Source organism: Thunnus maccoyii, chromosome 10 (assembly GCF_910596095.1).
Source record: "Thunnus maccoyii chromosome 10, fThuMac1.1, whole genome shotgun sequence".
Classification (NCBI taxonomy): Eukaryota; Metazoa; Chordata; class Actinopteri; order Scombriformes; family Scombridae; genus Thunnus; species Thunnus maccoyii.
Window position 1 is genome coordinate 12,829,490 of NC_056542.1, and position 27,096 is coordinate 12,856,585.

The window sequence follows — 27,096 nt, forward strand, 5'->3', positions numbered from 1 at the left end:
AGTGAGTTACTAAGTAAGTCAGATTTGACTGTATATTGTGCAGTAATATCTCTTATATGGAAAATACTGCACTTAGTGTATAAATGAATAATCCAATATCAAAGTTTCACCACAATTGTAGACACAAGAGAGTTGTCAATATTTAATATCTACACATGGGAAACACCTTAATCTCGTCTCTTAATTGACTTGTTGCTTGATATATTTTTTTAAACCTTTGCAATGAATGAAGATGGTCTTAAAAGACAAATAAATGTAAAAGAAAAGCAGTGGGAGGCTGACATACTGGGAGGTTTAAGGTTTGAAGATGAGGAGGAAGTTCACCCACCTGGACCTCCGCGTCGCCCCGCCTCAGAGATGCACCTGAGGCCGAAGCCCGATCACCGTCTCTCGGACTGGACTGGAGTTGTTCGCCGCTGCGCTTGTTCCGACCCGGGAGGGAGGAGTCGAGAGGGTGGGGGGGGAAGCGGAAAGTGCCGCTGTCGCACTGCACAAAGGCGTCACTAAAATAAAAAAAATAAAAAAAGAATAAATGTAACCATAGTTTTTATGCACCAGCCGAACTGCGTGTCTGTGTGAACCATTTTGTCATACAAATCAATAATTAAAATAAATGAAAGTACAGGAAATAAACTACAGGACGGGACAGGTGACGCTTTGGTCCAACTGAATGGAGCCGATCCTGGAGGCTTGTGTTGTGTTGTTTTCCCGCAGGACCACTGATGCAGCCTGGTCACTGGTGCCCCATTGACCACAGATCAATCACCTTATTTACTCTTTACTGTCATACAGTAACGGAGAGAGCGCGCGCGCGCGAGAGAGAAAGAGAGACCACCAGCACACGAAAAGTCACTATAATACTGCTATGATAATCTATATGGAGCTAAATACTGCATCTTTGGCACTCATTTATGAATGACTTTATCGCAGTTTGTGATATTTATTCGTCTCATCGGGTTACAATATTCCTACAAAATTCCTAGAATGGCTTATTATTTTTGCTTTATTTATGTTAAATCCCTCTGAAATGTATATATAAAGTTGTATCTCTTTTTACGCACGGGGTGTTTCCGGGTTTATCGGCGCACAGAGCGGATGCAGAGGCCCTGAATGTAGCTCGGCGAAAGGCTCTGCTGTCTTGTTATCGATATATGAGAAGCTTGCTGGAAAAGGATATTGACCGCACTAACTAGCCGCACTTTGATCATACGAAATAGCTTTCCAGATGACAACACATTAAGGATGAGAGCATTTTAAAAAAATCAAACGCGCCTCTCGCACCTGTCAGAAGTTTCTTTTCCGAATGAGATGGAGATGATGAGAGGTGAGAGCCCCCATAGGTCGACTGCCTTGATGAATAAAAGAAAGCCAATAGTCTATTTCCAAAAAAGAAAGGGGAAAGAAAAAAGGAAACATAACGAATAAGAAAAATGAGGAAGGGAAGTTACATCTAAAATCTTAATTCCTCACCAAAGATTCACGTCACACACGGAAAGTAAGTTTGATTCTGAGCATATATAGGACATAAAAAACTAAAGTAAAATACTATGAATTTAACACAAAATAATAATTCTTACGAGGACGAAAATGATTTGAAAATGTACCTAAATAGAAAGAAACAGCAATATCTATATTATCTTGTGAAAGTGACGGCGAGTTAATTACGAGTGAATTACGGAGGGAACAGCAGTAATTTAGTATTTTTGCTCCTTATTTATTAAAGATTAAATTAAATCTATTAATATGAGCAAATTAAATTATAAAACGATTATTATAACAATAATAACTAATAACATAATCGCAGTTAAAGTGGAGAAGGTGGAGTTTCAAGTTCAAAACAGGATGCTTTGAGAAATAAACTCTTGATTGCAGATTATTCGTTCGATATAATAGTAATAATAATAATAGTAATAATAACAATAATAAGTTAAGAATTTGGTTCAATCGTTTTAAACGAAAATACACTTTATCCTGCTTGTTATATGTGAGCAGGTCTTATCAATATTATTACTGTATTATTATATAATTAACAATAATATTAATATTGTTGTTATTCTTAATAGTAATATAATTATAATTATTGTTAGGCCTGTAAATAAATGGAGGAACAGAGGAGAAGTTCTCTCCCTGACTAGACTGATATGTATAATTTCCAGCTGTCTGTGGTGAATAAACATCAGCAGCAATAAGGCGCTGATATTATAACAAATACAATTGGACGGGTTAACAAGTTCAAAGCCAGCCGTGCAGAGGTGAAGGGTGAGAGAGGGGAGGGCTGAGTGACGTGGGGAGAAATTTCCCCAAATGCCATTTAATGTCGAAAATATTTCCGCCAAGTATTGACAAGCAAAGAGACGGATGAGGCGGCCGGCGAGAAGCGGCACAAAACCAGGGAAATAATCCAATTAAACGACCTGAGCTCATAGAAGAGGAGACTGGAGAAGGTAACTTCACACACTGAAAACACAAGTGGGATAGAAGTGTGTGAAGACGAGAGGCTGAAGCTGGGAGTGAGCTGGTCTGCGTGTTGTAAAGTTGCAAAAAAAAAAAAAAAAGTCAAAATGATTTTTAATGATGCCGGAACACAGCAATTAAAAAATAATGTATTATTTAATTTATTGCATGCACCTATTAAAATGTTTAATTCTAAATTGATTCATTATTTTTATTACCATGATCATTATTATTATTATCATTATTATTATTATTTGATTGCAGGATTTAGATATATGGTAAAATTCATTTGTTGTCATTTTCTGATTACACAAATGAACACGATGCTTCCTTCCTTACTTGTAAATCCTCTGTTTTTCTCTCACGCGCTTCACGCACGCACATGCGTTGCAAAACTTTGTTGAGGCAGGCTGGTGTTGCGCAAAGTTAGATGTGAATAATTGACGCCAGGAAAAAAAACAACATTGGTTGGGGTTAGGGTGGATCCATTGATCGATCTCTTAATCTGCAATAGTTACATGAATGTATTGATTTACAAACACTGTTTATCTGGAAATATACTGGCACAAATAATTGATGGAGTGCACCCACGGCGCACATAAATATGCATCAAAGTTGTACGGGGGTAAACACCTAAAACGAAAAAAAAAATCTGAGGAGAGACCAGCGAATCCACATAAAGATTATTCCAAATATTTATTTTTCGAGTTTTGCTCCGCGCTGTATCGATGCGCCTACTTCTGAAACAAACTCCCATGCGAGTCTGAAAACACATAAATAACCGGCTTCACTCGTGTTAGGGTAAACTTGACCATTTTCCTTGGGTGAACACACTGACGGATGGTCACACATAGTCCACGAGTTATAGGCCTGGAATGTGTTTTGATGTAGAACTGGGAATGTGCACAAAAAAACAAACAAACAAAAAAAAAAAACACAAACAAACAAAAGGTGTGTATGCGGTTTGGAAAATTCTTCAGAAGTTCAAACTCTTCAAGGCAAGTGGATGGACTTCAAAATGACTCCAACTTTCAGCCGAGAAATGAAAACAAACAACAGTGATTAATTAATTAACCGATCAATTAAGAAAATAAAAATAAACAAAAAGAGTAGCACGTGCAGTCACATCCCTGAGAAGCTGAGAGAGAACAGAGCACGAGCAACAAAGACACAAAAATACATCCGAGCCCTCAAATATCATATACATTCCTTCTAACAACCTTTATGTAGGCAAATTAAACGGGGTCACAAACACACACACACACACACACACATACACATACACACACACACACAGACCAGAGAGAGAGAGACAGAGAGAGGGAGAGAGAGAGAGAGAGAGAGAGAGAGAGAGAGAGAGAGAGATGCACCGGCTGAGGTCTCGTGCAGCTCTCCTTGTGTGAGTGGCTCTTTAATTGACTGATTGATACGGCGGCGTGGAGGTGAGAGCTGGACGCCTTAACAAATAGAGACACTTAAAGGCTAATCCGGGCCAACGCCGACAGCTGAGCGCATCAAAGTGCTTCTGTACAGCCGAGACTTCCACACCTGCACACATGCACGCGAGAATCCGAATTTAAAAAAAAATTTTTTTTTACCAACGCTCCTGCGCTGTGTTTGACCACTTGCAAAAGATGCGAGTGTAGGCATGTAAACTTTCATAGGAAGACAGAAGCTGAAAAACAAAATCCAAGCTTCCAAATAACAGTAGCGAAAAGAGGCTGCGTAAATTACGCACGGTCCAACTTTTTGTTGCAACGTTACACTGCAAACTGATAGTAATACAGACAGAACAATTGTTCTAATAATAGCAAAATGAATACAGTTATAAACAATAATACAGCCAGCACAAATCTATCATGGCGTTTTTAAAAAAAAATAAACTCAAAGGGGGGCAACCATGACAACTTTTTTCTTCGCGAAAAAACAATTTAATTGCCAAATTCTTAAAAATAAATAAAATAAATATAATGTGTAGCAAAATGCACAAAGAGAACAACATACCTGCAGTTTTTTATTGTCAAGAAGTGCTGTTAAAGCTCTCACCGGCTGAAGCCTGACGAGTCTATCCACACGCATTCACTCTGACGGCGCACCGAGCCAGCGACCGGAGAGGCAGCACTACTACCAACCTGAACCCGGGGAGGAGAGCAGAGGGAGGGAGGGGGGAGGAGGGAGGAGAGGGTGTGTGCATCTTCTCTCTCTCTCTCTTTCTGTCTCTCTCTCCTGTGTGTGTGTGTGTGTGTGTGTGTGTGTGTGTGTGTGTGTGTGTGTGTGTGTGTGTGTGTGTGAGTAGTTAATTAGTAAATCCCCATTCGCTGTGCCTCGGGACGGTTTGTTTTCCCCGGTCGACAAGCCGAGAGGAAAGAGAATTTGAAGTAGGATTCGACCCGTTTCCGCTCCTGTGTCTCATATATGAGGTTTGTGTGTGTGTGTGTGTTTGAGAGAGAGAGAGAAAGAGAGAGACAGTGTGTGCAGTGTACTGATGGTGTGTGTGTTTTCTCTTTCAGCACTCTCTTTGCCGCCACAAGAGGAGCCCCTCCATCCCTCTGGCTCACCTCCTGGCCACTGGGGACTCACTGTGTTCATCAACATGTTGACCCTAAAAGTTGCTGAACTTGAATCGCTCGCCACACCCAAATATGCAATGACACCGGCCACTTGAAGGAGCTGCCTGTGCCGATGCAACTGGGATTTATAGTGCCTGACAGGGTTTTCTGTGACACAAAACCTTCACCTAAACCCAAAGCCAGATTCCTTGTCTGAAACAACAGAAATCACTGCAAAGCCATATCTACACACAACAATATGTTCCTGTTCTTCCGTGAAAATAAAGAAAACCTAAAACACCACTTACTAAAGGTCGAGCTCCACTTGTCAGTCTGGCTTTTGTCGACTACCGAGAAGAAACTCACTGCTTCTGTCAACATTTTTCCCGCCGTCCCCGCAGTAAAACCCACATTATGATGAAACACATGATCTGTCTTCCACTCAACTTCTATCAGCCGTCTGCTTACACACAAACACTCAGAGCAGAGGACAGCGTGACCCACCTCTCGTGCCAGTAGATCGACCCTGCCCTTAACAAACTTTAATTATTTAATTGATCCCCAATCAGCAGCTTAATAATCAATTAGGTAAACCTATGGAACTCACTTGAGTGCAGAGAGCCGGAGTCTATGACAAGGGAATCAGGAGAGGAAAGGAGAGGAAGAGGGACAGGAAGAGGAAGAGGAAGAGGGAGGGGAGAGGACAGGAGAGGAAGAGGAGGTGAAAAGATCGAAGGAAGGAAAAAGAGGGCTGAAATAGAAGGAAGATCGGGATGCTGTGGACTCTGCTGGGTGTCTAGTTGAAGCTTCTCTGACTTATAATGAGTCTGACAGCAGAATAAGGTCAAGTTCTTGTACTGCCAACGCGACATACCTCCACAGTTACGGAGGGTCAAAGCAAGAATGGGCAGAAGTTGGAAGTAAAAAAAGTATCTATGGGAGGTAATCATTTCTTGTTATCTCTTGTTTCAGTGCTAAAGATGGAAGTAGGAAGAAGTATTTCGACTGGTGATAACAGGCTGAGTGAAATTAGAGCTGAAAGGATGAGTCAGTTAATCAATTACTTGATTGACAGAAAATTGGCAGCTATTTTGATGATTGATTTTGCATCACTTTTAAAGCAAAAAGGCATTAATTAAAAAAAAAAAAAAAAACACTCCAATGTGAGGATTTGCTGCTTTTTTCTGTTTTATATAAACTTAATGTTTTGGGGTTTTGTGCTGTCGGTTGGACAAAAAACAAGCAACATGAAGATGTCACCTTGTGATCTGGGAAATTGTGATGGGCACTGTTCACTATTTTCTGATATTTTATTGACCAAATGACTAACTGATTCATGAAAAAAATAAAATCGGCCTATGAATAGATTGTTGCAACCGCGCCTAATGTGTTTGCATCTATTTCAGATTTTAAAAGTGTGTGTAGGGGCTTAAAACGTTTGAATGTGCGGAGCAATATTGGTAAAACATGTCCATGGTCACAGCCACAGACACACACATATAGGTGCTGTACATCACCACACACTCAGATATGACCCATCCACCTCTTTATCGCCCTCTAGTGTCTACTGCTGATCTGAGCCTTCTATCACTGCTTGTTAACCCCTCCAGCTGACACTAGTGGCTCCCTCCTTTCTCAGCTCCTTGCCCTGATTTTTTGGGCTACACAAAGCTACACCCAGAGTGTATTTGTGTGTGTGTGTGTTTTTTCTTACTGTACGTCAGGAATAGGGAATATCCGACACTCTCACACACTCAGCAAATGAAAGCTTTGCCAATACTCTGTGTCCCCTGAGGGTCGTGGCAATATTGATGTGGCCACTGGTGTGTGTGTGTGCTGCCGGTGCATGTCGGCATGTGTGCATGCATGCAGTTTGTGTATGTCACCTCTAAAATCCAAAAGGGCAAAAGCAGGTGCAGACACACTGAAACAAGCCAGTAACCTCTAACCAATGATCTCAGACCGACTCATTCTATCGTCCACCGCGGGCTGTTTTTCCCTACCGATCCCTGCTCGGCAGCTGGAGCGTCTGAGCCTCTGACACCTGGGAGGTATATGTGACAGAGTGGGGAGGCGCTGGAAGAGGATGAATAACTGACCTATCACATCCCCATTGACTGAGTTAATTAATATAAGTAGAGCAGAGGATTCTTAGCTCACTTTTCACTGTATGGATTTGCTGTCTCCTCACATTTGGTATGTTTTATGTCTATTCAATGCAAATCCAATGTGTTCTGTCCCACTGCCTGATCATGACAGCTAATTTTGGTGTGTGAGCTGTTTTGATAGGGCAGATTTTTATTGAGGCACAACACGGGCCTTGCTGTGACTGATTGTTATAAAATCTCATGTGAATGGATGTCCAATTGCAGCAGACTGAACTGTTAAAAGGCACATTCTACGCATTATGTTTCCGCTATAGGTTACTATACAGTCGTTGCTGGTTTTTATGCATCCTTTAATTTTGGTACGCTTTCTATTGTTCAGAAGAAAGGACGAGGAGATTAGAGGAGGTTCTTGTCGACACAGAAATTAGGAGAGGGAAGTAGTGCGAGCAAGAGAGGAGGGACAGGGAGGAAGGACAAGGAAATCCTCATAGACTGTTAGACTCTCTTATACATGCAAACACTCGCTTTCGTCTTCTTTGTGGGTGTGAAAGACAAGCGAGGCGCAAGAGAGGAGCATGGGGGGGGGAGGATGACACAAGCAGGACAGACAGGAAGACAGGCAGAAGAAGGTGGGAAATGGAGAGAAAAGGAGGGGAAAGAGAGCAAGAAAGAGCTCCACTGCCTAGTCTTAATCTGAGCTGTTCTGATCAATAGCCCATTTCCCATTGTTGCCAGAGCTGTTCGATCGCTACACCACGGAATTAACACACCCACTTTAATCTAGGGGGAGAGGAGCGAGGGGAGGGAGAGGAGAAGGGGGGGGAAGGTGGGTGGGGGGGTTAAGGGGGTGAGTGGGGAGCAGCTGTGGAGGCATTCTCAAATGAAATCAAATCTAATTGTTATCACTGTAGCCGCTGCACTTATTACTACCACTGTTACAATTATCCACCAACCATATAGCTCTTTTTTTCTCCCTCTCATACCTTGCGTCATGTGGTGTAAACTGGACGTAAATAATCCGAATTAGTGTTTATTTGTTTCATTTTGCCGGCTGTAGATTGGATTGGGTTGGGAGGTTTGGAGGAGATGGGGAGGGTGGGGGCGGGGGGGGTGGGGTGGGGAAGCCTCGGCTCATTCCTCGGTGACAGGGAATGGGGTTCGTGGTCAGGTATATTGTGCCGGATACACTCTTAATATCTGGGTGTCTCAATTCAGCTCGGCTTCTGTGAGACTGTTGCAGCAGGGTGTCATGAGATAATGCTTTTATTTTACAGGAATGTGTTCATGATCAAGGTGTAACCTCATTAAATGTAGGAGGGTTTGTTCTGGTGGCGCCAATCAGCCATTTTTTTTCTGCCAGTCATCTCGGAGCAGGCATTTTTTGTGTGTGTTACAAGCTAAAACATGACATAAAAGGTTACTTCATCCAAATACAAAATAATATACATTTTCTCACTTGAGTCCTGTGGTATCTAGTCATGCAGATAGTTTATGGTTTCATTTGCCTCTGAGATTTCTGCCTCTACCCCAAAACAGTGGAGGTGAATCGGATTTTGTTTGTGGCACTCAAAGCATTGAAAAAACAACATTTTGAAAATTTAACAGCAATAAATTGTGTCTGAAATCACTCTCACACTGTCCGGCAATTTATTTAAATTGTCCAAATTAGTGTGCCTGCAAAAATTCCTACGTTGGAATGAAAAAAGTAGTGTCCATGTAAACTACTATCTGCTGATAATCCCAAATCTCAATTTACTGCTCACTATAGAGTAAACTCTACTGAACAAGGGAGTGATTTGCAACACAGCCAGTGTGCACATCGCTCAGGATAGTCCACTGACCTCGCCGTGAACAGTCTTGATTGGAACCACTTTTTACCAAAGAAAAAAATCTCTATGAAAACAGTCTGATTATCCAGAGTAACACAAACAGTTTTTTCTAGAAAGAGCTGTTGCTGTTGACTGTTTTGAAATGTCATTTTCCAATTCTGGGAGAACCACAGTCGAAATTCGGTTCACCTCCATTGTATTGAGGCGGAGGCAGAAAATCTCACAGACGGATATCTCAAAACACATGCTAACAAAACGTCTGCGTTGCTGGATATGAGATGTAAGTAAATATGTTTTGTGATTGGTTGAATCAGCCCTTTAAAATATTAAATTACAGAGCAAATATAAGACAGTAACCCTGTTTAGATGTGTTGTGTTGTAAAAACGTGTTTTTCAAACGCTGACTGCATAGTTCCTTGAAACTCATTTGGGTTTTGTAAAGGTATGTGCCATATATGTCGTAAATAACTGGAGGTAAGATATGTCTTTGTAGAAAATATCTGTTAATTTAAGACTTCAAAAGCCCATGACACATACAGTGTTTACAGCTTTAAATCAACAGACGGAATTTAATAAGAATTAGCGCTGAGAATACAGTAATCATAATTTCATATCATACAAAATGCAGGCAGTCTGCTTAAAATCCATTGGTCACACTGGCTATAAGAACCTCCATTATTTCTGTGTAGTCATGAAACATGATGTGACTGATGTATAGCTTGTATCGCTACGATTAAAGAAACCAAACTGGCTACCAAAGTCTTTTCCTTTTTCACAACAAAGCTTTCACAGATCCACTCTTCCATTACTAAAGTGAATACTTGTGCTTTCTCAGTACCAACACTCGAGTTTAGCTGTTGAATATTGTAGTCTACAGCTTTGGGTGTTGCCAGTGGAGTCTTTGCTTACTGCCTTCCACTGAGACAGCTTGAGGGGAAAACACAGCAGAGAAGCTCTTCCCTGCCACCCGAGGCTACCACCCAACTTTTCCTCCAATCCATTCTACTTACTCTAGTCCTTTTGAAGTCGTTTCATAACAGAGCAATTTTCTCGTTAGCGTTTGGCTTTAATTGTGGGTAATTAAGCGTGCTCCAGCAGTATAGAGAGCGTTGTTCGGAGGACTGGGGGGAAATTAGCCGTAGTTCAGCTGTGAAATATGGGGTTAAGTGGGAGACGGGGTAGGGAAAGGAGAGAGCCGAGGGGGGTCAGTGACTCCAAAACAGGGGGCACGCTGTCTAAAAGGAAAGCTGCTTTGGGTGTAGCGGAATATGGAGAAGGTAGCAGGGGAAAAAAAAGGAACACAAATAGATAGTTTTAGCAAGAGACACAATTCAAACAGAAGCTCAGCAGGGCTGAAGGAAGCGCTGTGGGGAGTGTGAGAGAATAACGATGATTTGAAAGAGGAAGGAGGGCGAAATGAGTGGACACCAGCTCTAAAGCTTAAATTTGTGCCAACACATTGAAAAAAGGAAATAAACATGAATAAAAAGATGAATACAGAAAGCAGAAGCTACATTTCAGCACCACTTGGATGTCATCATACTGTCATGCCTTTATAATGCAATGCTGAATATTTTATGTATGATTTACTGCAATAACAAAGGTGCATGTAAATGAAATGGAAGTTTGACTGGAAACTTGGAACAGCACAGATAACCCGAACACCATTTCACATCAAGACGAGATCTGCAATCTGCAGGTGAAATGACATTTCTGTGTCTGAAAGTGTACTATCATTTTATAAATAAAGTACTACATGATTCATCATGTAAAATATTAATAATAGTAGGCTATAGTAAATACTACAACTCCTTGCAACACTTAGAAAGTCTCATTTAACAGGGCATCTGATCAAAAATTCTGACTGTGAAAAAAAAAAGTTGCACCGAAACGCTGTTATTCAAGTGAGTAGCAGTTATTGACAGTGGGCAGGATTTACTCATTTTACATGTTTTAGTAAATAAAATGTATTTCACCCATCGCCTCCCTCGATGCAACAGTGTGTGTATTCAACCAAAACCCTCAGGTGGCACTAACTGTCACCAAGTGGATTATGGACTTTACACAGGGTGACCCTTGATTAAATGCAGCACCCCGCTGAATGGAGCCCCTGCCCCTGCATCCGTTAATGCTTTTATTTTAACCCCATAACAGCTATAAACGTCTGTGCGGCCATAAAGCCGATGAGGAATGATTGGAGCCATTGACTGTACTGTCAATGCTCAGTGGATGGGGACTAACTCCGCTGGGCCCTTTATGAGTGCTTCATCCCCCGGTGGATCCATCCCCACTGACTATAATGAACCTGTTAAAGCCTCTATAAATATTGGCTCCCGTGCTTAGTGATTGTTTGAATACCTTCGAAATGGAGCGCCATTTGCAAACAAGTGGCTGGGCGTCGGAGGTAGCGCAGCTAATACCTAATCAATGGAGGGACGATCCCTTGCAGCGGGCCCTCGCAGAGCCCTGATTCATGCAGAGAGCTTGGATATAATGTGGTTTAGAATAAGCACAAAACTACCCTATTGATTAACACATTATCAGTGTCAATAGGAAAAGTTCTTTCAGGAAGACTTAGAAACTGCAGTGGAATTGAAAGGGCCATGCAGACATATCAAGGCTGCGGTGGGAACTAAACATCTTCCTGCTAGCTCCAGTGAGGTATTCAGACTTCAGAAGTCTCAGGCAGGGTCACTCTCCCCATGTTGGGTGTCAGTGTTACGGATTAGATGTGAGTACAGGTTCTTCAAGCCCAGGAAATCCAAACATTCCCTTGTCGACAAAAAGAAAATTCTCCCCTGATGAAGGGGAGATATTTAGGTTTACAGGGTATTAAGTAAGGCTACGCTGCCACATTTCAATTGCTTATAGATGAATAAGACTGAATTTCAATGCTATGTAGGTCTGTATTAACTGACACTGTCTGTGTGACCATGAGATCAGTCAGATTGAATACCAGGATGGGTTTTTACTTTTCGCATCTAATGTAATTTTTCATATTTTGTGCAAAATCTAATAAAAAAAAATCTAAAAATATAAACTGATAAAAAAATTGTGTTTCTCTACAATTAGTCATCTAAAAAAATGGAAAGTATCAAATTGTAGATTAGTATCTTTAGTATTAAAGAAGTGCATTTATTCATGAACGATGCCAAAAAAACAAGAACATCACCTGTCACTCAAATCTGAATGGCATTAGGCAAAACACTGTGTCCTTTGAAAAGGTCATACAAAAGTAAGAGGCCAAATAGATATGACTCAAAACTACAATCCATCTCCAAATGTTTAATTGGAGGTGTTAAAATTCACATGTACATTAGCTCCTGTGATGCAAACTTATCTTCGTGTTGTTAGTTATTGTCACCTTATGCATATTCTCAACCACAGTTCTGCACCTATGTAGTCAAAAACACCATATTCATTTTGTCATATCTTAGTGGGAAACACGATCATTTTCACATTTTAGATTTAGCATCCTCAGGATTTTGCAAATCATTTGTTCTGCTTATTTATTTAATTGCATCAAAGTTGTATTAAGCAAATATGTATCTTTTTTTTTTAGAACTGCAGCATTGTTGCATCGTCACTGACTGACATTTGTCTTCTGTAACTGCATAGCTAACAAAGACAGAGACGACAGTCCTCATTTCCTGACACATTCCTGGTGTAAAATCGTGCTGCATGTCGGAATTTGATCTATAAATGAGAAGAAAAAAAAATTACTAGAGCCATCTCAGTTTAACAAGTGATGTTTCTGACCTTGTGTGACATGAACTTGAAATCAATGAAAAGGTCATGCTGACAGTATCCGGGGGGGGGGGGGGCTTTTTGAACCGCACTCTGAATTTTTATAGGGGATCTATGAGCAGGTGAGGCAGTTTTATACTTCTTTAACAACATTCAGGATGAGCATCAGTGCAGTGTTTAATTAGTGCTGTTGAGCAAATATCTGACAATTTTGGTTTCCTTCATAAAACGTATAAACATCTTAAAGTTAAAGACATGAGCTGGTGGTGATCTTGGAGAATCACCATAATAAAACTGCTAATGTTGAGCTGTTTGATGGTTGTAAAAGCAGCAATCTGCAAAACTGTGTGCGATAAAAGAGCCTCTGTGACCTTGACCTCTCGCACACGTTTCCTTGTTTTGAAATAGAACTCAGTGGAGGTAACCATAAAGTTTGCAAAGATGTGTAAAAAAAAAACAAAACAAAACATTGTTCGGGTTCACAAAGTCAGTCTGCTGTTCAGTATCGAAGCAACAGCTCCAGAGAGATTAGATTCTCACTCCTCTGCTCTCTGTGTTTGGGAAGGAGTTCGTCATAATCACAATAACTGAGCGGACCACCCCAGGCCACAAGAATATGATGCCAGGTCTTAAACTGAGTGAGATTCCTTTTTATCACAGCATCCATAAGTTAAAATTGACCCCCTTTGTAATATACTTAGGGCTTATAAAGAAGGTAAAGCTGATTGTGCACTATAATGCACAAATGATGAGCAACATATGCATTCCATACATATGACACATTCTTGTGGTTTAATTATCTTTAAGAATGCCAACTGACTGTTAATAATAGTGTGTGGAAATACAGCAACATGTCTGTGTAGGCTGTGTAGCTGCATGTTTGCATTTACCAACACAGACTATGAATCCACAATTCCGTAACACTGAAGTTAGACAACTTTTTTGAAGAGAATATCCTCATTCCCCCCAAGTTCGTGATCCACTTCCCCGACCGCTCTTACACTTTTCATCTCACATTTGTCTCGCAGCAGCCTCTGTGCTTTAACGTCTCGATCCCTGAAGCCGCGGGAGGATAGAAATCACCGTTGCAACACACAAAACAAGGTTTTCACTCTAAATGCAGGAAACCTTTTAGGAATTGTTGCCGATCTATTTTGGAGGGAGACGTATTGCGTACTGCGCGCTGTTCGACAACTCTCCGGCGCACACGCGTACGCAGCATACATCAATCAATTTCTGCAGGAGGTGCGCACGTTTCCCTCTCACCAAAGTGCATTATATTTCTCACGAGAATCTTATTTCTGACGCGTTTCTCAATTATTAATGCCACTTGTCGGTAACAGAATAGGGAAGTATGATGCTTACCTTCACCGATGCACCTTCATTGACTTGACCAGTAGCTCCCACTTGGGTTGCTGGGAATCCTGTCGACGTGCGCAGAGGACTGATGGTAATCTGGTCAATTTAACAGATCCTTCCTCCTGCATTAAACACGAGTGACGAGTTACACTGGCATGATCTATGAGTAGCTTATCTATGCAATGTGAGTGAAGACCGCCCGTAGGGGTGGAAGAGAAAAAAAAAATCAAGATCAGTGAGATGGAGAAGGAGCGCGCAGGACTATAGCGAGAGAAAAGTTGTCCTCGGAGCAACAAAAAGTTGACAGAAAAAAAAGGGACTCCACTGCAACCTGCTACTGTCCGAAATTGGTATGCTGTAGTTTACATTAAGCAATGTAACCAAAGCCTAAAAAAAAAGAGGAAGCGAGGAGAAACAGGCAGGTGTGAGGGGAGAGAGATCCGGGCGCAGGGAGGGATGAGAGGAGGAGAGCGCGGAGAGAAGGGGGGGAAAGGAAAAAAGAGAAGGTGCTGAGCCTGAACCTCTCCACCTCACATCAGCCCGACTGCAGTTAAGTTTCTATCAGCTGCAGACTGTGTTCTGCACGTGTTCCTGTGGACGTGAGACAGAAAAATTGACCCGCACAGTGAAGAGACCGCACAAGGAAAATATATGTAGACGGGTGGTGGCCAGAAAGCGGATCGATCGGGTTATAATTTTGTCCAAAGTCGAGGGAAAATAAAGTTCATGGAGGAATGAAATTTGAAAACAGATGGCGAATCCCGTCGCCCCTAAATAAGATTCGATCTTTGGGAATGGAGTGTGGCTAGATAATATTTGGTTGGACGTTTGATGAAAATGACGGATTTTTCATTTTGGACAGGTGGGGGTAGATGGAGAGAGGGGAGGGGGGGTGGGGGGGGGGGAGGGGGAGTGCGGTGTGGAGGTGATAGAGGGTGGATATGATGTGTCTAGGGACAGAAACTAAACTTGGGAGAGGAGGACGCAGTGTTTTTTCCCCCCTTCAGATTTCATCCAAGGATCTCATCCCCATCCAAAGATCTCATCCCCCCCCCTTTTCCATTTGCCCCCAGTGCACAAGCAAGACCCCCCCACCCATTCGACCCCCCCACCCCCCACCTCCCTCCCTCCTTTCCTCCAGCTCACACCGGAGCTGAAAACAAGAATACCAAATAAATGAGAAATTTTCGTACAGGCCCCGCTTCCGTGCGTTCCATGCTAGCAATAACAATTAAATATCGACCGCTTTCCCGGCCGGAGAGAACCTGAGATACCCAGAGACTGCCAAGTACCGAGACCCCCTCCCCTCCATTTCTCCCCATCTTCCACATATGCACTCACTCACTCACTCTCCTCCTTTTCTCGTCATCCCCTCCCTATATACATCTTTTCCTTCTAATCCAAGTCTATCAGGCCAATCTCTTCTAATTTGGTGTATCTCGTTTCTCTTGATTCCATCCCACAAAAACCCATTTCAGCTCCGCGTTTATCATTGCTGATTTGGGGGTGGCCTCTCGGACACACTCCGATTTTCTCTCAATGCAAGAGGACTTCCTCACACCATGCATGTTAGTTTATCAAAATCAATTATGGGATTGAGATTCACGTTGCCTGCCCCCCCCCCCCCCCCCCCCCCCCGGATTGTTAGAGCACGCGGGCTCATTGGAGCTGCTGGCACACTCATGCTTCAGCTCCACTCTGACAATGGATGTGTCATTTTTCAAGCACATCTGTGTGTCTGGGTTTCAACACAACATGCCCACAAAGACACTTAGCTAACCTGCATTGTGTTATTAAAAATATGCTGTGTTTAAAATTGAGGCACAAATGAAGCCACAGATGTGTTGCAGAGGAACGTCATTACCAACCAAAAATCAAGATATAAACATGACATTGTGTGTGTTTTTGGCTTGTGTGAGCTGCTGTCAGATCAAGTGATTCTTTGAGAGCCTCTACTGGACTGTGTAGTTTTCCTTTAAGATGGATGAATTATTTTTTTTGGCATTTATATGAGGATCATTGCAGGATATGATAAGCTATAATTTGGTGGGAAGATGGGACCAAAAGATTTTCGTACGCTACTTTGTTTTGTTTTTTTAAAAACTTTTTTCTGTGTGGTAAGCGAACGCACCATTTTGGCACTTATTTCAAAACCTGTATGGATCCTTGTGCAATATGATGACCTCCTGCTATCCAACAGAGAACAATGGAGTCTGAGGGGGGTTTCAGACTTTAGACCAAAAGACAAACAGGTAGACTCCATTCCTCTTCAACAACCTCCCTTTGTTGATTGACGGGGCCCCTGGATTTGCGCAACTCGTGACAAGACTGCCAGAGGAGTGGCATTATGTTGGACTTATAACTCCTGAGCACGCCAATGCCAACTTTCCAAACGAATTGCACAACTATCAAAAGTTTCTCCATCATTGTCGTTGTGTCTTCTCTCACTGCTCTTTATATTTTTTTCCGCCTCAGAACTTCTCTCTGCTCGCACCCAAGCCATTCAATTTCTAGGCTATTTATTTCACCCCCACCACACCCTCCACTCATCGAGCTCCCCCACCCCAACACCTCCTCTCGGTCTCCCTCATCCTCCTTCTCATCTCTCCTTTTTTCACACCTCTCCGCATCTCCCCGCTCGCTATTAAAACCCATTCTTCCCCTGTTGTCGCCCTAATTCTCCTCTCTCCATCCCGCCGTCTTTTCCCTTTTTCCCCATACTTCCCCTCCACCTCGTTATCTCCCCCGTTTGACTTTAATTAGTTAATGCATTAATTATCTACGCCCCAATACCTGCACCATTAACATACCCTCTCCTCCCCGTGGCTCCCTCCCTGCCTCACCCCGAGGCCTCTGGGCTGGAGATGCTGTATGGACACACAGGCAAGACGCGCACAGGCACAGACACACAAAACTCTCCTCTTCTTTTTTTTTTTTTTTTTTTTCTCTCCTCCTTTTTTACCCCATGCCTCTTTTTCACTCTATTTCTCGCTCTTTCACTCTTTGCCCCCTACCTATTTCCCCCCAAGTCATCTCTCTCCCCCCGTCTATCTTTCTTCTGCCCCCCTATACTCTCCTCTTTTTCTCTCTGTGCCTTGCAGTCGCCTCTGCCGGCTGGTCTCTCTCCCCGGCGACGGAATTATGAAAAATGCGCCCATCGACAGAGCGCCTCAGCTTCGATTAGCCGAGATGGGACATGACAGGCCGCGATCAATACTTATACCGTCCTATAACGTGTCAACTAATGAATCAATCTCGGCTAAATTTTCCATTTTTCAAAAGCCGACGCGAGAGACTGGAATATCCTCTTTTGTAAAGATATTATTATCGATTTCGTCGGCAATTTGACATCGGGGGTAGTTAATTCCACTCTAGAATAAAATTGAAAACACTTGAGATTGAAGTGAGAGAGGGAGAGAGAGAGGGAGAGAGAGAGAGAGAGGGGAGTGCGCGGGGAGGGAAGGAGGGGGAGGCAAGGGCAGGCAGGAGGGGAGGGGGAGACGGCTGTTGACTTGATAAAAGAGAATGGGAAGATGGAAGGAAGGGGAAAAGGGGATAGGAAGAAGAGATACTACTGGTGGTGTTGCAGAGACAGCAGCAGTGTGTCTATCTATCTATCTATATCTCAAACATTTAAAAACAAAGAAGATACTCCAGTATATGCGTGGTATATATATCATAAACACATGTACAATTCAATCCAATACAGCCCTACAATAAACCTACTGCATTTCTGAAGCTTGTAATGTTTTTATTGTTGTTGCAACTGTCACAAAGGTGTTTTTTTTGAGGTTGTAATTCCTGCTTCCTGTTTTTATTTTGTCCACCCCTTGGATTTAGATGGATACTGAATAAATACTGCTCTTATAAAACATTCTTTGTAGCAGCCTGTGTTGGAGTGATGCAAGAGGTGTTTTTAAAAGGACTAAATGACCACCGGTGTGTGTTAAATAGTAAGCAAGATGTTCTCGGATAAATCCTCAGATGCATGTCTATGTTCAGTCTAGTCAACTATTAGGAAGTTAGTGAACTATTCATAGCGTGACATACTTTCAGTAGCACTAAACATATGAATTTTATGTCTGTCGATACAAGTTAAACTTTAAGTTATGATAATAACGCTGTCTGGGTGTGTATGTGTGTGCTGGCAGAGACGGGGAGAGGCAGGGAGTCAGCATGTGTGTCAGAGTGAAATATAGATGGAGGAGGCCGGTGTGTGTGAGGGTCAGCGAGGTGCAGTGTAACTGTCGACAATCACAGCCTTATTTACCTGTCAAAAACACTATCATCCCACACAGCCCCAGCCAAGCAATTTCTCCTGTCTCTTCCTCCCTCCTCTCCCTCTCTCTCTCTTTCTCTCCCTCTCTCTCTCTCTCTCTCTACCTCCAATTACAACCTAGAGGGCTATTTCTCTCCAGGACAAAAACACTCCCCGCAAGCCCTCCCTCTTCTTTCCGATAGCCCCTTCTTCTCTCCCCCCATTGTTTCTACCCTTCTCTCTCTTTTTTCCCCCCACTCTCCCCTGTTCTTGTTCCTCTTCTGAGAGTTGGAGAGTGGAAATGAACAAGCTGTAAACACACACCACTTATCACAGTGTATGCTGTTGTGTATTTGTTGGCGAAAGGCTGGCGAGGTGAACGCTGTGGTGTATGAGGCCAGAGGTGTGGGCTACCTTGCCAGACGGACAGACGGGAAATAAAGATGCACCACAGGTTGAAAGGCAGCTTGATCAATGCACTGTTGGTCGCTCACTATAACCTTCTCCTCTAAAACAACAACTGCTGAAATGTGCACAGTTACAGAGTATGTTGAATTTTTACACAGACGGTATAGAACAAGTCTTGTGCTGTCTTTCCTCTTATACTGTTTGTAGCCCTGCTGTCCTCTCTGAAGGTTGTCAATATTCATTTTTTTCCCCCTATTGTCAACAAATCCCATGAAAACCAAAACCAACTGTGCCACTGACTTCTATTATTGTCCAAAAACAATCAAAAACACATAAGTGAGATGCACTGTTACACATGGTGACATGTTCCTCACATTGGACTCAGGCACTGTTGTATATTTTGAGTCAACCGTGCTGCCGTAAAGCTTACAAATGCAGCAAATGTGTATTAATCTGCAGTTAAATATAGTCCCCAAAAAACTGAGCACTTACTCCTTTTGGAGTATAGTTTGGTGAAAACTACAGTGCCCAGCTGTTTAAGAAAATGACTTAAAAAAAACAAAACAAAACAAAACACTATTTGTGTTCCTACTGGAGATTTACATCTTTGAATGGGCTTGAAGCTGAGTGCACAGACACGGTATGGAGGTTGTAAATTATTAAGATATAGAATAACGCACCATGGGTTTCATGGGCTGCTGCAAATAAAAAGTATACAGAATAATGCCAGAATTATCCTTCACACCACATGTGTAAAAAGAGAAACTTAGTAAGTAGTCAACATGATCTGCATGAATGCTTTCACCTGCAAGTCCTGCATATTCATTTCACTTGGAAGCATATATATTTGTCTTTTAATTTAAATTATTAATACTATCAACTGGAGAGAGTCGTTCAAAACGACAGGAATCTAAGACGCTGTTCTGCTGCATTTAAACAGAAAGAAGACATTTGTTTAAAGAATAACACTTTTTTCAAAAAAGGATGCTGGAAAGGACAAAAAACAGACAATAAACCTTCCATTTGTATATTTGAGTCATTACAATAACATGATCGCTATTCAAAAGTAGAATGCTGAATACTTTGAGCATCACATTGTCCGTGGCTGTGCTGCTGAAGTTGTCTTAAAAAACATAATAAAGCGCTGCAGTATATTGAAAATATTATTGTTTTTTTGTACAACCTGATATTTAGAGTATATTTTTTAGAAACACAATATTTTTACCTTTTGGTTATTTCATATTTAAGTAAAAGTTTATGTGTATCCAGATTTAGCACTAAGGTGGTGAAGAAGGTTCAACCAAAGTTGATAAAACATTGACATAAAGATTCATATATGTGTGTTTCTGTATATGTGTGTACATTTATTAATGACATTGCAAGGCTCTAAAGTCTTAAGTGACTACCGTATTGCTGATTTGTAAGTTCAAATTTGATTTATGAGATGTGGTATTCTTCAATGAATTGCCCAGCATTTTAGTTGTATTTACCTTTCTATAAAAGAACGTATCAGACAAATTATTCCAACAATTATGACAACAGGCTGAATGACAGACAGTGACAAATTTGAACGTCTGCTCTGCCGCCTGACAGAAAAGCCACTCAGAGGAATTTTGCTGATACATAACTACGGCGGATACTTGGGTAGCCTTTTATTTCCCGAACCGAGTCTTTGCTGCCTGTGACTGAAACATATACATGTACACACACATATACGCAGACGCACACACGGACTGATAGCAGTCCCCTGTCTGTCTTCGTGACTGGCTCTGTGAAAAGGCCATCTGACAAAGCCATTAACAGGGCGGTGTAATACCTGTGTCTGTAGTGAGCTGAGTGACACAAAAAGACATTTATGGGCACTGCCATGACAGGAGAGGCACTGTGACATCTGACTGACCGACTGACTGGTTTGGGAGCTGGCTGACAGATAAAGGCAGACACTGACACTGACACTAGTGAGACGGTGATGGAGAAAAGAGACGGGACACATATCATTGCCAGAGAGAGTGAATGAAGGAGGATTCGCATGATCTAAAAGACTGCTGAACGGCACACTGGAATTTGTCTGCATAATTTCTATTCACTATATTGACACTTGAGCGTCAAAGTTTTTCAAATCCATCAAAAAAGGGCCAAGATTTTACACGGCATGGGTCAAGTTTAAGCACACAAAGTTTACAGTTAATGGATCACTGAGTGTTGGAGTTTCATTTTGATTTTTTTTTTTTTTTTTTTTTTTTACCAAAGAATGAATTTTCATTATCAGTAAGTGTAGCACTTGGCTGTAAATTACGGGGAATTTAGATGTCATTTTAGGACTCAGGCAGACAATGGACACGGCGCTGTAACCAGCAAAGGAGAGTTGCAGACAGTAAGACAAGAAGAAAGTCAGAGCAGAAATGTAAAGAGGGAGACAGAGACAGAGTGTAAGATGAGGAGAGAGAAAGAGAAAGAGAAAGAGAGAGAGAGAGAGAGAAGGAAGAATGATGTTGAATTGAGTGTGTGTGTTTGTGTGTGAGTGTGTGTTATAGTGTGTGCAGCCAGGGCAGCAGGCAGAGGCAGCTAAGCAGAACCAGCCAGCCCTCACAAACCAATCAGGCCTTCATTAGGCTGGGCGGGAGGGATCGATGGCCAGCCCGCATCAATTAAACAGCACCCGCACCACACTATATATATATACACACACACACACACCTATTCTATTCAACTGCCATCCCCACCACATATACATACACACACCTATTCTGTTACAGCAACACTACACACATAGATAAGCACTAATTTGGCACACGCACGTAGAAACTATAAATTATGCAAAGAGAAAGACTATTCTTAACTATCTATATCTTTCATACCTATACTTCACAATGTTATATATTAAATAGGGACACACCAATCATACAATACATGTCTAAGAGCTAAAATATTAATTGATTCTCTTATCTCTATATCACGAATCAATAAAGTATTTTTTTTAAAGGTTTTGAATGTGTTGCAACTTTGCTAATGCCATATCCTCATATCATGAGGGCTCCCACTAATCCTATGGCTCACCCTAAAATCAAAATAGGTATTGCAATAAATTCATGTCTGAAAAATATAAAAATATTTTTAAAATCCATATACTTTTAAGGGGCACCGTCCAAACTGCGATCGCACTGTAACCTGTCCGTTCGCTCTTTCACCCTCGACATACACTCACAACATCGATAACACCCAATTACACAGAAGCTCACACATGGTGGGTCCTGAAAACACACAATTACACGCGCTCCGGACACACTTTTTATTAACACTCAATTACACACGCGCATAAATCACTGACGAGGCGTGCGCCCACAAGAGCGTAACTGGAGACTGTCATGTGAGGGATGGGTCGTTTTCTTTTTGCCGTTGCTTTTACGAAAGGCCAAAAAATATATTATTTAAAAGGTAGGCCTAGAGACAGAGTGACAAGAAAGTGATGGGTTTGAATCCCTTCTGTGGTGGCTTTTGTTTGTCCTACCGATGTCACAAGGGTTTCCTCAAGGTGCTTCAGTTTCCAGCAATTCAAAGGCATGCAAGTCATATGAAAACCCACACTGACTCGCCCAGAGTCTGCTGTGCATGATCTGTATATGATGTAGTACAATATATGATGTAATATGGTATATGGATTATAAGGGATGCTGTGTATGCATCTGGTTAATGTGTAGCCTGTAGCCTCTATCTATGTGTTGGTATACAGAATATGTTATGTTATGAAGTATATTACAGTTTATGCTTTGGAATATGAGGCACTTTGAGAAATGTATAAACAAACTTGACTTCAGTCTGCATCAAAAGTACAATTTATAATCCAAATGTGGACAAAAGCCTTGCCTTAAAGCCCTAAAACACAAATTCAAAAACACATCGGGATTGGATTCTACTTTCACTCTCAAATTGATCAATAAGGTCATTAAATACATGGATTAACCCAAGACAACATCTAAACTTAAGTTATATATTTTCTGATGTTGTTGTTGTTTGTTTGCATGTTTGTACTGCAGTAAATTGGGTCAATATTTCCAATTATGATCGACTGAAAACAAAGGAAATGTAGTTATTTTTAGTTTTTTGAGTTAAAGGTTGCACTCGTGAAATTTATATGGCCAGAAAAAGACTTTCAAGCCTTTAATGCACGGAAACAAAGGATGAAGTTCTATATTGATATTATAAATGTCATCATGCATCTAATATAATCCATTACAATGGATGATGAAGCAGAATTTGATTGTCAAGTTGCAAAACTCTACTTGATTCAACAAAAACTGACATCACTGAGTTTTAGTAAAAGACCGGTGAAGTACAAACATCATCATGAAGTATTATACGTAAACTAAATTTGTGGTCTATTACATAGCAACATATTATAACAATATGTAGTAGAAGTGGCAATTCTGCACCAATTCCAGTTAATGTTAGATTTATGATGATAAGAGCACCATATCTGGCCATAAGTCTGGTGCAGAAATGTAAAGGCAACCTAAAATGATGAGCTTTGTGATAAAGTTTATTGGCTGCCATTTAGGTATAGATAAGATGTAGTGCCTCTTCCCTGACAGGCAGACTGACACAAGTTTCCCCCTCAAACACCCGCTGCGCTGCGGCAAAAGCAGCGTGGTGAAAATATTCAACCCCAAAATAAATGTGTCTGTATTGGACGATTACCGGGCCACGCTTCCTGAGCCCCGCGCGTCACCTGCTCGCTGTGGCATTGACACGTCAGTCTCCCGCGGCTAACGCAATGTGACAGTGTTGAGATTATAATATCTGGCCCGTATTACCGGGCATTAACGCCATTACCGCGCCCCGCCCGCTCAGGTGGGCCACTCCGGGACTGAGAGAGGAGATTGAGAGAAGGCATTGTGGAAAAAGCGAGAGGAAGACTATGAGAGTAGATGAATGAATTTGAGAAAATGAGAGAAGCAGTTTAGCTCCAGTAAAAGGCCTGTACTGTCGTAGAGAGAAGATAGAAGCATCTGACAATCAGATGGAAAAGATGGGGCGTTTCTGTCTGATTTTATGGCATTTCAGGAGGATGCTGTGGCTTATTGTGATACTGCGTGTGGCAAGTAAACCATTTATTGAATAATGATGATGAAATCTGCCATCCACATCATCAGAGTACAAGTATGTGTGTGTGTGTGTGAGTATGTGTGCTCCTTATGACAGAGGATGGGTTGTATGATATAATAACAAAGAAAACGGGTAAGAGGGGGCAGCCCAATTGGATAAAGCTATTCTAATAATGAACAGCTGAACAAGCACCATCACTTCACATGATTTAATGTTTACACCGTGCCACGCCTGGTTTCATATCGCTTTTTCAGGGCCTTCATTTGTTTCACCCAAAGAAAACACTTCTATTCCACAGCCTTGTTGTTTTAATTAGGGAAATTAATACATAAGAATAAATTATTGTGGCCTCCTCGTCTACTCCTGTACACCCCCCTCCACCCCCACCCCCAGAACGGTGGCAGACACCATTGCCTGCCTCCCTGCTCGCTCGCCTGCATGGGATGTATTTGTGTGCCATAATTAACGCTTAATAAGTAAGTGATTCATTATGATTAGCGTGCGGATTCGCCGTAATGGCCCCTCTCTGTGCTAGCAATCAACCTCACTCTGTTTATCCACACATAAACCCCCTGATCCATCTCTGTCTGCGCTCCCCAATCTACATATCCACCACTGTACTCCATTCCTCTGGTCCTGATGTGGGGCCATTTGTTGGGCTGTTGGTGGAGGCCTCTATCAATCTGAGTGCCATTAGGCAAGCTGAGGAGGAGGAAGGGGCCTCATTGTCATCAGAAAGGGGGATTGTCATAAGACAAGAGGATTGCTCATTTTGGTGATGGGGTATAGATGTAGAAGTGAAAGATTCGTTTATCTGAGAGCGGATTAATAGGTTTGCCAAGTGCAAGAATAAGTTGGTGCAAAGACAGTTTCATGTGTCAAAGGATCACTTATTATCACTCAGCAAGTGAAGGATGTTGATGGGGGCTTATCACAAGCCTTAAGAGTGAAGGAGATTAATTCATGATTGTTGTGATTTTTGGGGTGGGGTGAGATGGGGGAGTGCTAGAGTACTGTGACACAATACACACTCATTTAGCTTAAGTCTCCAGGGCGCAGTTTGTTTATTGTTTTGCATTCACTTATGCCCCCAACGAGGGAGGTGTTTAATCCACCAGTGGTAGAGCAATCATAAGAGAAATGCTTGTGATGACACTCAAGGCCTTTGTGACAGGAACCATACAGGACAGAAAGAGTAGAGAGAGAGCTTTTTAGAAAACAAAAAGAAAAGCCTGCTGTTTTAGAGAGGGGAGAGACATGATAATTGTCCCCTTTACCCAGTTCTAAAATTAGAAAGGTATAGATGAGATGGAACTAAATCCACAGTCCTCGTTCTGAGCAAAAATGAGCTCCAAAGTTTAGCTGATGCTAATGTGGGGTTTCAGCAGTCAGGTATCTTCCAAATATACTGCCTTTTTGGTACAACTTTCCCTTTTAGTGTTTCCACAGACTGTGGTTCCTTGCTGATACCATAGATTTTGTCATCTCTTACATTGGAGCAACACTAGGAAGTGATTGTTTCACAGCCAGTATAGACTGGGCAGACTTTGAAAAACGTGAACCTAGACAAGTCAGTTCATTGATATAGCTCAAAAATCACAAACCACAAATTTGCCTCCAAGAGCTTTACGATCTGTACAACATATGACACCCTCTATCCATGGCCTCTAAGACATTTGTTTATGTTCAAATGACAAAGACTTCTAGCAGCCAAAGTTATTTTGTCCATCAGGAGCAAAGTAGAACATTGGGTGATGTTATTGGGCCACAAAGTTTGCAAAAGGAAGAGGTTTGGGTGGATTGAAGAGTCATCAAAACACTGGACATTTCTTTGACATAGGAGACCGTTGTTTGCTTCTCGTTTCCTACCACCAGTCAATACTAGTTTCTTCCAACAATAGCCATGATCGTACATTTTCGCCGACTTTCACCCTTATCTCTAGCTATCCAAATTAGTGTGAAAAACGCCTGCAGTTGTTGCCCATGTTCTCTGTGTCTCTGGGGCGCAGCTGCAAAATCTGTTTTCCTCTGGCACCAGCATCGTCATTTGACATGTACGGTGACGTAGTTGAGGGCGAGGAGGAACTACAGGCTGTTTCAGCTTTGATTTCTAGTCTGCACCTCTGGGTAGCCAGGGGGTGTGCTCTAGATACCGCCCAAAAACAAAATTTCCTTGTTCTCTTCACTTGTATTGCAAACTAGCTATGTTTCCAACAGCGAAAATGGCATCCCAAAATATGGGTGCAGAGGATGTTATGGATGAGGATACGTTTTACAGTGTTTTGGCTGACTTGGATATTCAGATGTATTTATTCCAGCCAGAATGGGTTTGGGGGTTGGACGTCAGAAGCTTGTGCGCAATGCATCCTGGTAAACGTAGGCACTTCCAGCATGGCACCATGAGTGTCAATATTGCATTGCATGCACTGAGGAATTTATTGCTTCAGTTGACTACATTTATCATCAACACTGATTGGACATCTACATAAAACATGGCAAAATTTCCTTTAACCAAGTAGCTGCTTTAACTGAGACCACAGTCTTTTCCTCAACCCAACCAAGTTTTTGTGCTTAACCAAACCTTAACTGTAGTGTTCTTAAATCAGAAAACGCTTATACTTTAAGATTTAGCTGCCGACAAATGATGATGTGTTTACAAAAGATGTATTCAATTTGGAGTCATTTTTAGACCTCACACCACTTTGTCCACATATACACCCAGGCAAACCTGCAGGAATGTACATACACACATACACACACACACTCGCACAAACAACCCCTCAGCCAGCTCGGCAAGGATCTACCTGAAGATCCACTCAATGAGCTTTCTCACCAACAACTCCACTTGACAGCAGCTTGCTTGAGCCATTTTGTACCCTTTGAGAAAGGTTTGCACTTTCCCTCGGCTCCCCCCACCATACCTCCTAGAATGTTCATTGCCCAGAAAATAATTTCTCTAGTCATTTCAGCGCCTTTGTGAGCGGCAATCAATTTCTCTTCTCTTCATGATGGTCTCGCGTGTGGGCACAGAAGTTTGACCTTCTCTAAAAGATCTATCAATTTATCCGTCCATCCTGCAACCTATCCATTAATGTTTTCATCTTCTCCTGTTGTTTTTTTTTTTCTTCTCTCTGGCTGCTGACTGTTGGGTGGTAAAGTGGCTTTAAACTCATGTGCTCATCAAGACCTAGTGGGTGTCTGTTTGCGCAATTATACCTCAGTCTTGGAGCTGGACCAAAATCAGCTGGTGGAGAAAATGATGGTCATTTTGACGGAGGAGA

The 27,096-nt window shown here is 41.9% G+C and overlaps 1 protein-coding gene across 12 annotated transcripts in view; it reads right to left on the reverse strand.

The window, feature by feature from the left end:
- erfl1 (Ets2 repressor factor like 1) overlaps positions 1–27,096 on the reverse strand; it is a 94,674-nt gene that overhangs the window by 37,683 nt on the left and 29,895 nt on the right. For 6 of the 12 annotated variants that reach the window (XM_042424450.1, XM_042424446.1, XM_042424443.1 and 3 more), the window contains 2 exons: positions 14,053–14,168; positions 329–503 (listed from right to left, as the gene is read on the reverse strand). The gene's annotated coding sequence lies outside the window, so the exon portion shown is untranslated. Of the gene's footprint in view, positions 1–328; positions 504–1,281; positions 1,369–4,458; positions 4,587–14,052; positions 14,169–27,096 lie in introns of those variants that run through there. The other 6 variants (XM_042424447.1, XM_042424449.1, XM_042424453.1 and 3 more) reach the window with 4 other exon arrangements.